The 12,043-nt window shown below is 52.1% G+C and overlaps 1 long non-coding RNA gene across 1 annotated transcript; it reads right to left on the reverse strand.

The window, feature by feature from the left end:
- Positions 1-3,848: 3,848 nt before the first annotated feature.
- LOC121491412 lies at positions 3,849-7,885 on the reverse strand. The gene is made up of 2 exons (XR_005987972.1): positions 7,581-7,885; positions 3,849-5,218 (listed from the first exon to the last, which is right to left on the reverse strand). It is a non-coding gene; the product is annotated as an uncharacterized LOC121491412 (long non-coding RNA).
- Positions 7,886-12,043: the final 4,158 nt, after the last annotated feature.

Here is a 12,043-nt window from a genome sequence, read left to right on the forward strand (position 1 = left end):
TTTCCTGTGACTTCCACATCAGTTCCACCTGTTTACAGCTGCAGATACAGAGGGAAGTAGACTTGCTGAGATTCACACAATGAAGCAGCGGCTGGATATCCAGGTCTCCAAATTCTGAGCCCCTCCTATTGTATGGGACAGAAGAGAGGGGGCTGTGCCCACCCAAGGTTCTCTGCAGGAGTGTTGATTGACAGTATGATGGTCTTTTGCGGGAACCTGAAGCCTCTGCCCTCCTCCCAAAGCCGGTCTCTGGCCTCTCCAAGCCCTTTCCTAACCCCTCCACAGTGGAGAGCCAAGGGGGTGGAACAATGAGAAGCCTGTGCCACCCCCTCCAGGGCCAGAGTCTGAACATTGCAACCATTCCTACGCAGGGACCCTGCACATTCCCGCCTCCTGTCCTGTTCTGGGCCTGGCCCAGACACACCCACTGTATCCTGACAGCTCCCAGATGGTGGGAAAGGAAAAGCTCTCAGGACTCTGTAAAACATCTCAAAGCATTTAAAAACCTGCACAACAGTTTTGTGGGATTTTTTCCCCCCTGTCCCCCAGGAAGCCTCTAAGCCTTTTTAAAATCTTAGTGTCTAAACAGATGGGAAACCCCTGGCAAGACTTCCAAAGAAATCAGCCCATTCATCCAACAAGCAGGCTTTCACGGGGGCCCTGGCCAGTGCCAGGCAGGCTGTGGGCTGAGATGAGGATATGCCATTGCTGTTCTCCATAGACACATAAACAAAATCACAGCATAAGATTAGGGCTGTAGTGGGGAAAGCTGCTGGTGGGGTCAGGGAGGGCTTCCTGGAGGAGGTAGCAGCTGGAATGTCATCAGATTCTCTCCCTGGATCTAAGCCTTATGTGAAAAACTACCTCCTGGTCATTCATTCTCCCCTCCCACCACTCGCTGATATTCTATGCTTCAATCATATGACACCACTCACACTTCAGAAAGCACTGGGTTCTCTAGCCTCCATGGCTCTGTGCTTGCTGACCACTCTTCCCCTTATAGGGGAAACTCTTACTCAGCCTTCAAAACCCAGCTGCATAGTTCTGTCCTCCAGGAAGCTTTCCTTGACAAATCCTTGCCCCAAGAGTCTTCGGTTCTGTGTTCAGTTTCTCATACATACTTCTCCTTGCTGCAATGACACTTTTGTAATTTGTTTACACATCTGTCTGCCCCTCTAGTTTGTGAGATCTCTTGATTCAGAGACTCTGTCTTTTGTCATTGCATTCTTGGTGCCAGGCCTCGTGCTGGGGTAGAGCAGGCACATGGCATGGCTCTGTGGGGTTCGGGAGGGTAGCTGTAAGAGGCACAGCATTCATACAGTGCTTACTTCCCAACTATCTCCTTCGACATTTGCCACAACCCAGCGGGGCAGGCGGGGCAGGAGTGATGTGGAAACAACCAGCTGTCTATGGAAAACTTGCCCTGAGCTGAGCACAATGCCAGGCACTGGCAGCAGACATTAATCTGGGCCTCAGTCCCCTATGAGTGCCTGGCCCACAGAAACACTTGATGAATTCAGATGTATGTCTGAGAGCTAAGGAAGCTTTTGCCCAGGATGTGCAATGCAAATGAACAGTTTTATAGGGTTTACTATTGTCAGGCTCTGACCTCAAGTTACTCCCCATACAGTCCTCTGGTGCGCTCTGGCAGATGGAAAAGTCTGGCGTCATGGGCACTGGCCTGTTTCTGTGGGCCCTGCTGAGTCTATCCCCTCCCCCTTGTCAAAAAAAAAAAAAAATCCTCAGGATGCAGTCTGTTGTGTTAACATCCCGTTGGAGGCATTTTTTCCTAGTATCTAGAGCCAGAAATTTGTCTTTCATGAAGAGTCTATCTCTCTCCCTTCTATCACATAACAAGAGTAAAATGATCTCTTCATGTTTCCTCTTTCCCTCTGGCCACCAGGAAGCTCAGAGACAAGTAATGGTATCACCATGGGAGTCAGAGTCAGAACATTTCCTCTCACCCCCCATGTATGTGGCTTCTTTAACTGAAACCTTCCTGAAACTCTTCCTTATTTATGGGAAGAGCAGGTGTAACTAAACATTTATGTAAGAAGCCCTGGGAACTGCGGGACACCTGGGTGGCTCCATCCGTTAAGCCTCTGTCTTCAGCTCAGGTCATGATCCCAGGGTCCTGGATCAAGCCTCACGTCAGGGCCTCTCCCTCTCCTTCTGCCATTCCCCCTGCTCACGCTCGCTCTCTCCCAAATAAATAAATAAATAAAATCAGAAAGAAAGAAAGAAAGAAAGAAAGAAAGAAAGAAAGAAAGAAAGAAAGAAAGAAAGAAAGAAAGCCCTAGAAACTGGGAACGTTTAAGAGCAGAAGGCTTGTGAGACTGGTTCTCCCTCTCTGAGCCCAGGCTCCTCCTCAGCAGGCCCGCAGGGGCAGGGGGATGGGGAAGCCCTGCTGCTGCCCTTGTGCAGAAGCAGCTCTCCTGTGAGGAAGACTGGCCACTGCCCAAGCCTCAGGTAGGGCCATGCCCAACATCCATCCTGCTGAGGTTAGGCGTTAATAACCTTGAACACACTCACACTTCCAATCCAGCGTGGCCTGAGGTTTTATTTTTAAAGAGGGGTGAGAAAAAGAGATTTTTCGTGTGAAATCTCCTGACTTATAAATGTTGCCAATTAATTTGCATTTTGTTCAAACGGCTGTGTTGGACAAACCAAACTAGGCTGCAGGCCAGATCTAGCCTGAGGCCCTCGCAGGCTCAGCCAGTCCAGCCCAATCCACCTCCAACAGGGCCTTTTTGGTGTGTTTGGACTGAGCCGTAGGAGGGTGGTTCACATAATCTCTTCTGGATTCTGCCCCATTGCCAACATCCCCATAGAGCTGCCTTGTTCTGAGATGACCCCAGCCCAGATGATGCTGGTCCAGAGGCACACTGCCCCCAAGCTGGACCATACACAGGACATTGCCCTACCCTTGGATGATTGGTTTAAAATAGGTACCTGCCCTAGGATAAGCTAGTGAATCCCTCCCATAGGATACTGGTGCTTGAGGCCAGAGAGAGGGACCAGTCACTAACTTCCCAGTGGCTGGAGCAGTGGTCAGCAAGTGGCTGCTACATTTTCCATAATCAGGGGGTCCGGGGTAGCTCATGAAGTGGGTGCACAGAAGCAAGAATTAAAAATGGGGTGAGAGGGACGCCTGGGTGGCTTAGCAATTGAGCATCTGCCTTCAGCTCAGGGCAGGATCCCAGGGTCCTGGGATCGAGTCCTGCATCGGGCTCCTTGCAGGGACCCTGCTTCTCCCTCTGCCTGTGTCTCTGCCTCTTTCTCTGTGTCTCTCATGAATCAATCAATCAATCTTTAAAAAATGGGGCGAGGGGCAGCCCGGGTGGCTCAGCGGTTTAGCGCCACCTTCAGCCCAGGGCATGATCCTGGAGTCCCGGGATCAAGTCCCACATCAGGCTCCCTGCATGGAGCCTGCTTCTACCTCTGCCTGTGTCTCTGCTTCTCTCTCTTTGTATCTCTCATGAATAAATAAATAAAATCTTTTTTTTTAATTTTTATTTATGATAGTCACAGAGAGAGAGAGAGAGAGAGAGAGAGGGAGGCAGAGACATAGGCAGAGAGAAGAGCAGGCTCCATGTACCAGGAGCCCAACGTGGGATTCGATCCCGGGTCTCCAGGATCGCGCCCTGGGCCAAAGGCAGGCGCTAAACCGCTGCACCACCCAGGGATCCCAATAAATAAAATCTTTAAAAAAAAAAAAAAAAAAAGGAATATTGCATTTCCATGTTTTTGGCTTTTTTTTTTTTTTTTTTTTTTTTTTTTTTTTATGAAGATCCAGTGAGATGACAGACATGATCCTCCCTCCGGGAAAGGAGACAGTCTTGCAGAAATAGTCATGAAGTCTTTATTATTGCAAGAAACTAAGAGGGAAGCTACAGACAAGGAGAGTGAGACAGCTGCCAATCACACAGGAGGAGGGCTCTCTTTGGGGCTAGGGTGGTGCTGGGCAGGGGGTATAGGATCTGAAGGGCGGGGGGGGGGCAGGGCCCTTGGGGAAGGAGAGATAGAGAAGTCTGGCAGAGGGAGGGAGGTGGGAACTGTTGCTGGCACCCCCCTCCATGCTACTCGCAAGCTCACACTATCCCCACCACCTCCCACTCTCCCTCTCACACGGACAGACCTGCATCTCCCCTTCCCCACATGCCTCTCCACTGCCCCCAAGATACTCTGTCTCTCTCTGTCTCTCTGTCTCTGTCTCTGTCTCTGTCTCTCTCTCTCTCTCTCTCTCTCACACACACACACACACACCTCCTTTCTCTATGGCCTTACCCCCTCTGCCTCCCCATCTCACACTCTTACCAGTGCCAAGCGTGAGTCCAGGGGAGGGGCCTGGGGTGGACCAAGCAGACACCCCTCCAAATAGGGCCCTTTCCTTGGGTCAGCTTTGAAGTGGGCCCTGTGAAGCTGCAGGGTGGGTGCCTTGGGTGGAGTGGGCCACTGAGCATCACCAGGGATTCAGTGGGGGGGTGGAATCCAGAGGCTAGGACAGGCAGGGACAGCGGTGCCTGACGCCAGGTGAGGGGCAAGAGTGCTGGGCAGCACAAAGGCACTGGGGGTCAATGGGGAATAAACCTAGAGGGCAGGCGTGGAGTGAACTGGCTCGACGTGGAAAGCAAGCCCTGGGCCAGTGGCAGCGACACCTTAAGGTACCCAGGTGCCCCATCTCACTGGGTGCACCCAGGGTCCACCCTGAGCACCCAGAAGCCTCTGCTAGGAGGATCCAGGCTCCAGAGGGATGGACTGGAGGACCAGGGGTTGTCCTCTCTCTGGCCCAGGGTCTCCAGTTGGGCGAGGGGGTGGTGGAGGAGGGGGAGGGCGCCGGGTCCCCGCCCGGAGGTGGGGTGGGGGTGGGGACCGGCCACCGGCGCCGCTCAGCTCAGACCTCTGGCCCTCCGAAGGCCAAGTTGTCGCGGACCATCAAGGTCTTGCGGAGGTCACGGTCCACCAGGGGGCGCTGCATGCGCCACTTGTGCGCCTCTTGCAGGCCAGGCTCGAAGTAGTAGATGCAGGCGCCGAAGCCCACGAGGATGAGCACGGAGATGACCAGGTACACCGGCACGAACCAGTCCAGGAAGTGCGGCATCGCGGCGGCTCAGCTGCCGAGACAAAGGCGGCGAGCGCTGGCGGAGCTGCCCCTCGTCCCGCCCGCCGGCCCGGGGGAGACGCGCAGGCTGCCTGGGGCCAGGACGTCAGCACCACCCTAGAGACGAGAAGCGCCCAGGAGGGCGGCGGGCATGACCGGGCAGCCCGCCCCTGCCCCCACCAGGAGCAGAGCTGCCCCCATCACAGGCGCCCACCTGGCCCCTACTCACCCTTTAAAAAGGCAGCTTATGGCTGAGGGGCGCACCTGGCTCAGCCCCTCTGGGGCACAGGTGCCCTCCAGCCAAGTTCCCTAAGCTCTCTGGGTCTCAGCATCCTTGGCCTCTGTGGAAGAGGACACTAACTGAGCCTAGGGGGGACTCAGAGCACTCAGTAAAGGACAGCTGGGTCTGTGCCTCCTCTGAGCCAACCCCTGGGGCTGGACTGCGCAGTTGCGGATGCTGCCCCTAGCCAGACCCTCACAGATGACTGGGTCCCCAGCCGCCCGCACATCCTGGCTGGGTGTGGCCTGGTGAAAGTGTGCTGAACAAACAACCATCCCCAGGGGATCAGATTGGTGTCAACAGGGTGGGCACAGGCTCCCCGAATTCAGGCCCACACCCAAGTTCGTAATTATAAGCCTGTGGACACAAGCACCAGCCCAAAAACCTTGGGCCTTGGGTTTCCATATCTGTAAAGTGGGAATGAAGGTAGTGCCTAGACCTCACAGCTGTTGTGACCATTAAATGGGTTGATTTTAGGTAAAATACTCAGAATTAATGCCCAGCCCATAACACCTGCTACATAGTTCTGACTCTCTGAGCCTCAGTTTCCTTATCTGTAAAATGGGGATAGAAACAGGATCCATTTTTTTTTTCCAGGATCCATTTCTTAAGGTCACTGTGAATATTTGACAATATACGGCCTGGCGAGCATTTAGCACCATGCTGCATGGTCCAGAGTCAGCCTCACTTTACTTCACTCTGCCAACCAGAGGCAGGAAAATAGTAGGTAGGTAGCAGGTATAAGGTGCTTCACAAATGTTACATATACCCAGACCCGTTAGAATGGCCCAAAGGTCCCCACAGCTGCACTCTGCCAACCTCCCAGCCTCATCTCTCAGCCTCCGTGCCATCCTCCAGGACTGCTTGTCAGTCACCTGCATGCACCTGCGTGTCTTTCAGACACTTTCATTTTCCCTGGAGCGTCTTTTGGACTGTGGGGCAGACTCCTACTCACACTTCAAAGCCGGATCGCAGACTATCCCTTCTAGGAATGGGATAAAGCAAGACCCATTTAACTCCCCCTTAAACCTTTCCTGAGGGGGAAGAAGGGGGTAGGGTGAGGAACTGCACCTCTGCCAGCAAGACAGGGAAAGCACTGTTCGAATGTGCTCACAAACCTTGCATGAGGCCTATGGGGTAGGTGTCACTGTCTGCATTTTACTGAGACCCGGATGGGTCTGCTAACTTGCCCTGGGTTACCCAATCTGAAGGTAACTAAGAGCTGGACCCCAACCCCCTAGAGGTGTCCTGGGGGTTGAGTCCTCCGAGGTGGGTAAAGACTCCTGAGCAGAATGAAATGAGCAGAGGCCCATGTTGGCTTCTGGGGAGGGAAGAAGTGATGGACAGAACAACCTCTAGGGCAAGCTAAATAGAAGCTCTTGCTTCTCAACTTCTGTCTCTAAACTCCAGCTCCTCTTGTCCCACTATATCCAGGTGGTCTCCAAGGTGGGCCATGACCCCAGGAGGAGAGAGAGATGCTGCTTCCTGGTCCCGCATCCATCCGGTGCCTGCCGCCCACCCAGGGTTCCCATTGGCTGTTCTGAAGCACAGACAATGTCTCAAGGTGCCCTACTCATGGAGAAGTAAAACGAAGTGTGCTCCTAACTATCTGCCTTTCTGGACAGCCAAAGAGAGTTCAGAATCGTTTGGTGCTGCTGGGTTGAGGGGAAGTCAGGAAAAGAGGACCTCAGGCAGAAAGGCTGCTCCAAATTAATCTGATGCCAAATGATTCATGCCCCACCCCTGGCCACAGGCAGGACTCCAGGGCCCTTGCAGCATAAACATGAGAATGAGCATCTTGGGCAGAGCTGAAGCCACTTGGGCTGCCGTGGTGTGGGTCTAGGGAGCACAACTTAGATTCTCCCAACCTCTCCAGCCTTGTGAACAAAACCCCAGGCATTTCATGCAGACTGAGGACCCCCTAGACCTCCTCCTGGATTCTCAGGGGACTAGCCTCCCTGAAACAACAGATCACTCACTGGCTTCCGATGTGACCTTGAGCCACACCTCACCCTCTCTGGGCTTCAGGGTTCCCCATGCACGGTGACAAGTTGGGAGAGGGGGTCACCAGGAATTTTTCAGCCCCGTTCTAGCCAGTCACATCCAGGACAGTGTGAGGGTTGGAGAGCCCTGCTGCCTGCCTCCCAAGCCACTGGCAGCACTCGGTGCCCCCTCCCCGCCGCATGCCCGCAGACCCACCTCACGTGCAGATGCCTGTTCTGGGGGCTCCGTGCTGAGCACACCACCTCAGCCTGAGCAGCTCAGCGTCGGCCTGCAGACTCAGACACAGCTGCTGTCTCCAGAGACACTGCCATCTGCAACCGCCCTGGGTGTTGGAGGCAGAGAAAGGGCGAGGCCAGTGCCCCCCGTGGGAGACTGAGCTTCTTGGGCCCCGGGGCTCTGACTGGGCCAGGACGGGGCAGTCCTGGGCTGGCAAGGCACACTGGCACCTCTCCCTGCCCATCCGAGACCCTTCCCCCTACCCCCCACCCTCAGGATGGCAGGAGGCGGGACGTGTCGCAGCCAATCAGCACACTGGCAGAGCAAGGGCTTTATCCTCCGTTGTCCTGGCAACCAGCCTCCTCTTCTGGATCCCTCGCACTGTGCACGTGGTACAGAAATGACAGTCCGGACAGGGTTGGGAGAATTCGGGGAGGATGGGAACCACCCAGCAGGCTTCTGGGTCCCCTGGCTGCTGAGCCTGGAGATGAGGGGACCGCAGCTGAGATAAATGGGTTTGGAGGCTTGCTGTTTGTGGGTAGGGAGAGATGAGGGTCCCCAGCAGGCAGGTGGGGACAGAGAAGTAGCAACTAGTAGAACCAACGAGTTGTATGTTGTAAAGGAAAGAACCAAGACTGAGACTGAGACTCTGGACACATCAGTCTGATGTAGACCCTGCGCTCAGCGCTTTATTTATATTAATCCATTTATCCATCATCCAAGGTCACGCAGCAAGAAAGTAACAATGCCAGAGTCAGAGCCCTAGCCTGACCTTCAGGCTCCCACAGGGGCTGCCTCTCCAGACTCTGCTTCACCAGCCCCACAGTCCCCTTGGCTGGGACACGGCCTCTGATGGTTGTGACTCCCAGGGACTGAGAATACCTACATCCCAGGCATGGCCCCACACACCACTTCATTCCATCCTCCAGCTGGATTGGTGTTGAGAGCTGATCTGGGACAAGGCAGCTACAGCTCAGAGAAGTGACACCACTTACCTTCTCCTTCCTCTAGGTCACCCAGCTTCTCAGTGACAAAGCCGGGGAGTAAAGGTGGGGTAAGGGGTCCACCTCCCAAGCCTCCTGTGCTATGGACAGAGTCAGCAAAGTGTCAGGCACCTAGTGTGCATTCTGTAAATATCAGTGATTGTTGTCTCAGGAGGACAGAGCAGCCCTGGAGGCCTATGGGGCGGGAAAGAGGCTTCAAGGAACCACTTCCCCAGGGAGTCCATTCCCAGAAACCTGAGGACAGGCAGATGGGAGAGGCCGTGGGGAGAGATGCCTTCAGGACCCTGGGTTCCCCATGCCACAGATACCCTGCCTGCTCTGGGACCATCTGGACCCCTGCAAGGGTGGTGGGTCCTCTCCAGCATATATGCGGTATGGGGAGTGAATTTGAGTTCATAGAGGGATTTGTAATGAGGCCAAGTACATATAGTAAAATACAGATCTTAAGTGATCTGTGTATACAGCTGTGATCAGTGTCTAGATTTCCATCTCCCCAGACTATTCCCTCCTGCCTCTTGCCAGTCAATACATACTTCCCAAAGGTACCCACTGATTTCTATCACCATAAGTTAGGGTTTCCTCTATTTTATTTGATGCAAATGGACTCAAACAATACGGACTCTTTTGTGTCTGGCTTCTGTTTCTCAGCACAGTGTTTTTGCTACTCACTGATGTGGCTACACTGATCAGTACACCACAACCAGTTTATGTGTTGACCCCTGAAGGACATTTGGCTTGTTTCCAGTCCAGTATGAGACTATTGTGAGCAAAGCTTCCACAGTGCTCCTCAACAGTCTGGAGTGGGAGGACAGAGAGGAGTTGGGGGAGGGATGACAAAGGAATGCAAAGAAACTTTCGGGGGATAATGGACATGTGCATTACATTGATTGTGTGGTGGCTTCCTAGGTGGACACATAGCTCAAATTTATCAAACTGTATATTTTAAATATGTGCACCTTGGGGTGCCTGGGTGGTTCAGTTGGTTAAGCGTCTGCTTTCAGTTCAGGGTCCTGGGATCAAGCTGCGTCAGGCTCCCTGCTCAGTGGGGAGTCCACTTCTCCCTCTCCCTCTGCCCCTTCCATCTGCTCATGCTCTCTCCCGCCTTGTCTCTTAAATAAACAAATAAAATCTTTAAAATTAAATTTAAAAAAATAAAATTTTAAAATATTAAAAAATATGTGTAGCTTCTCATGTATCAATCATACTTTGATAAAGCTGTAAAAATGTATTAACAGCTTTAGATACTTTTAGCCATATAATTCTTTATTCATACACAAACATATGGAAAGTTCAATATAAAGTAGAGATAAAGCCTGAGCTGCTTCTGTTAAATAATGGGGTGCAGTTTCTGGACCCTACCTACACAGCTTCCCCTTATCCCTATAGTACATCCCCGACGCATCTCCCCAGGGCTCTATAGAAGCCAGTTTGAAAAACACTATCTCAGGGGCACCTGGGTGGCTCAGTTAAGTGTCTTGCCTTCAGCTCAGGTCATGAGTATCACGGTATCCTACACACAGCTCTTTTCTATTCCACTGCTCATGTGACAAGCACCAACTCATTTTAACATCTCAGCCAATAGTCACATCCCCAGCCAAGTGTAGCGATGGCTCCCCAGGGACCCTTCATGCTTCTGGGCTCCTGCTGCTTCCTGGGGTGGCTCTCACCAAATGTGCTGCATTAGTTCTTGTCATCTGGCCATCTGCCGTTGAAGCCAGGATGACACCTCTGGTGCCTGGGTCACCAGTGCTCAGCACCAGGCCTGGCCCAAGGCAGGCACTCAGCATGTGTTAATTGAAGGTCTCAGAAAGTGCTGACAGGGCCTGAGCCTCTCCAGGCCACTCCAAGGGTCTCGGTCATCTCTGTAGCCTCCTTTCTCCCCACTTTCTCTTCACTCCATCTGCTTCAGCCACTGGCCTCCTTGCTGTTCCTCAGAAGTGCCAGGGATGCTCCCCCCTTAGGCTCTTGGCATTTGCTGCTCCTTCTGCCCGAATCCTCTTCAATATACTTAACTGGCTCCTCTCCCGCTGAATTCAGGCCTCTGTTCAAGCATCACCTGCTGACAGAGGCCTCCCCTCACCTAACATAGCTTCTTCCTGTCCCTCTCTATCCCCCAGCTTGGCTTACCTTATGTTCAGAGTACTCATCACCATCGGGCTTTTGGGGAGTCCCCTCCACATCCCACGCCAGAAGAATCAAAGTCCATCTGTGCTGGGGCAGGAACTCCACAAAGTCACTTCCAGCTCTTTCTAAGCAAGATATAGTCTAGTCTGCAGTGAGAAGGATTTAGGTAAGACAGGGAGTATGTCTCTGTGTGATCAGGACCTGGCTCCCCAACCCCAGCGTTGATACATAATGTCTGATTCATCTGTATTCTCGAGGTGGGGGGTAGGGTCTGCCCTAGGAGATGATGAAAGAATCGCTGCTTAGAATTAATCAATGGATATAAATCAATCCATTCATTCAACAAATAATTACCAAGCAACTACCACAGGCCAGGCACTTTTTAAAGTGCTAGACAGGAGCACGTAGGTGGCTTAGTTGGCTGAGTGTCTGCTTTCTGCTCAGATCATGATCCCAGAGACCTGGGACTGAGCCCCATGTCTGGTTCCCTGCTCAGTGGGGAGTTTACTTCTTCATTTCCCTCTGCCCCTCACTCCTGCTCATTCCTTCTCTCAAATAAATAAAATATTTTAAAAAATAAAGTGTTGGACATACAAAATGACAAAGTTTCTACTCTCCTGTGTCTTACGCTGTAGCTGGAGAGACAATGAGTAAGTAATTTTATAACTATTGAGAGAAGCAACTGGCCATGGGCTCTGCACATCCCTGCGGGTTCTTGCTGTGAATGCCAAGAAAGCAAGGCCTTTAAAGCTCTTTGCCCAGACTATCTCTCAGGGTTGCGTTTGCAGCAAGCAACCTTGAGGGAGAAGGTGACGTCTCCCCCCACCCCCAGCAAAGAACATACATGCCTACCACTTGCTATAAAAGCAGTGAATCTCTAATCCCTGTGTTCCTCTTCTATATTGCCATCCTTGAGGTGTATAGGGCTCCGTGGTGGGTCCTTTGCAGGGCTTGGGGGACATGGGACATTGATGCAGACAGACATGGAGCCTCTGCTACTGTTTTTACCATGAGTAACAGTAAACAAATTAGACAAAATCTTTTGCCTCTTACCCAGGAGTTTCATCCATGAAACAGCAACACACTATTACTAAACAATAATAAACAGTTTATTAGTTTGTAAATATGGTACAATCTCAGACTCTGTACAGTTCTTGACTATATGTGAAGTGGAGATTAGTGCCATTGAGAAAATAGAGCAGAAAAAGAAAGACAAGGAGTATGGACAACTTGCTATTTTTTAAAAGATAATTTTTTTAAGATTTTATGTATTCATGAGAGACACACAGAGAGAGGCACAGACACAGGCAGAGG

This window comes from Vulpes lagopus, chromosome 5 (genome assembly GCF_018345385.1).
Source record: "Vulpes lagopus strain Blue_001 chromosome 5, ASM1834538v1, whole genome shotgun sequence".
Taxonomy (NCBI): domain Eukaryota; kingdom Metazoa; phylum Chordata; class Mammalia; order Carnivora; family Canidae; genus Vulpes; species Vulpes lagopus.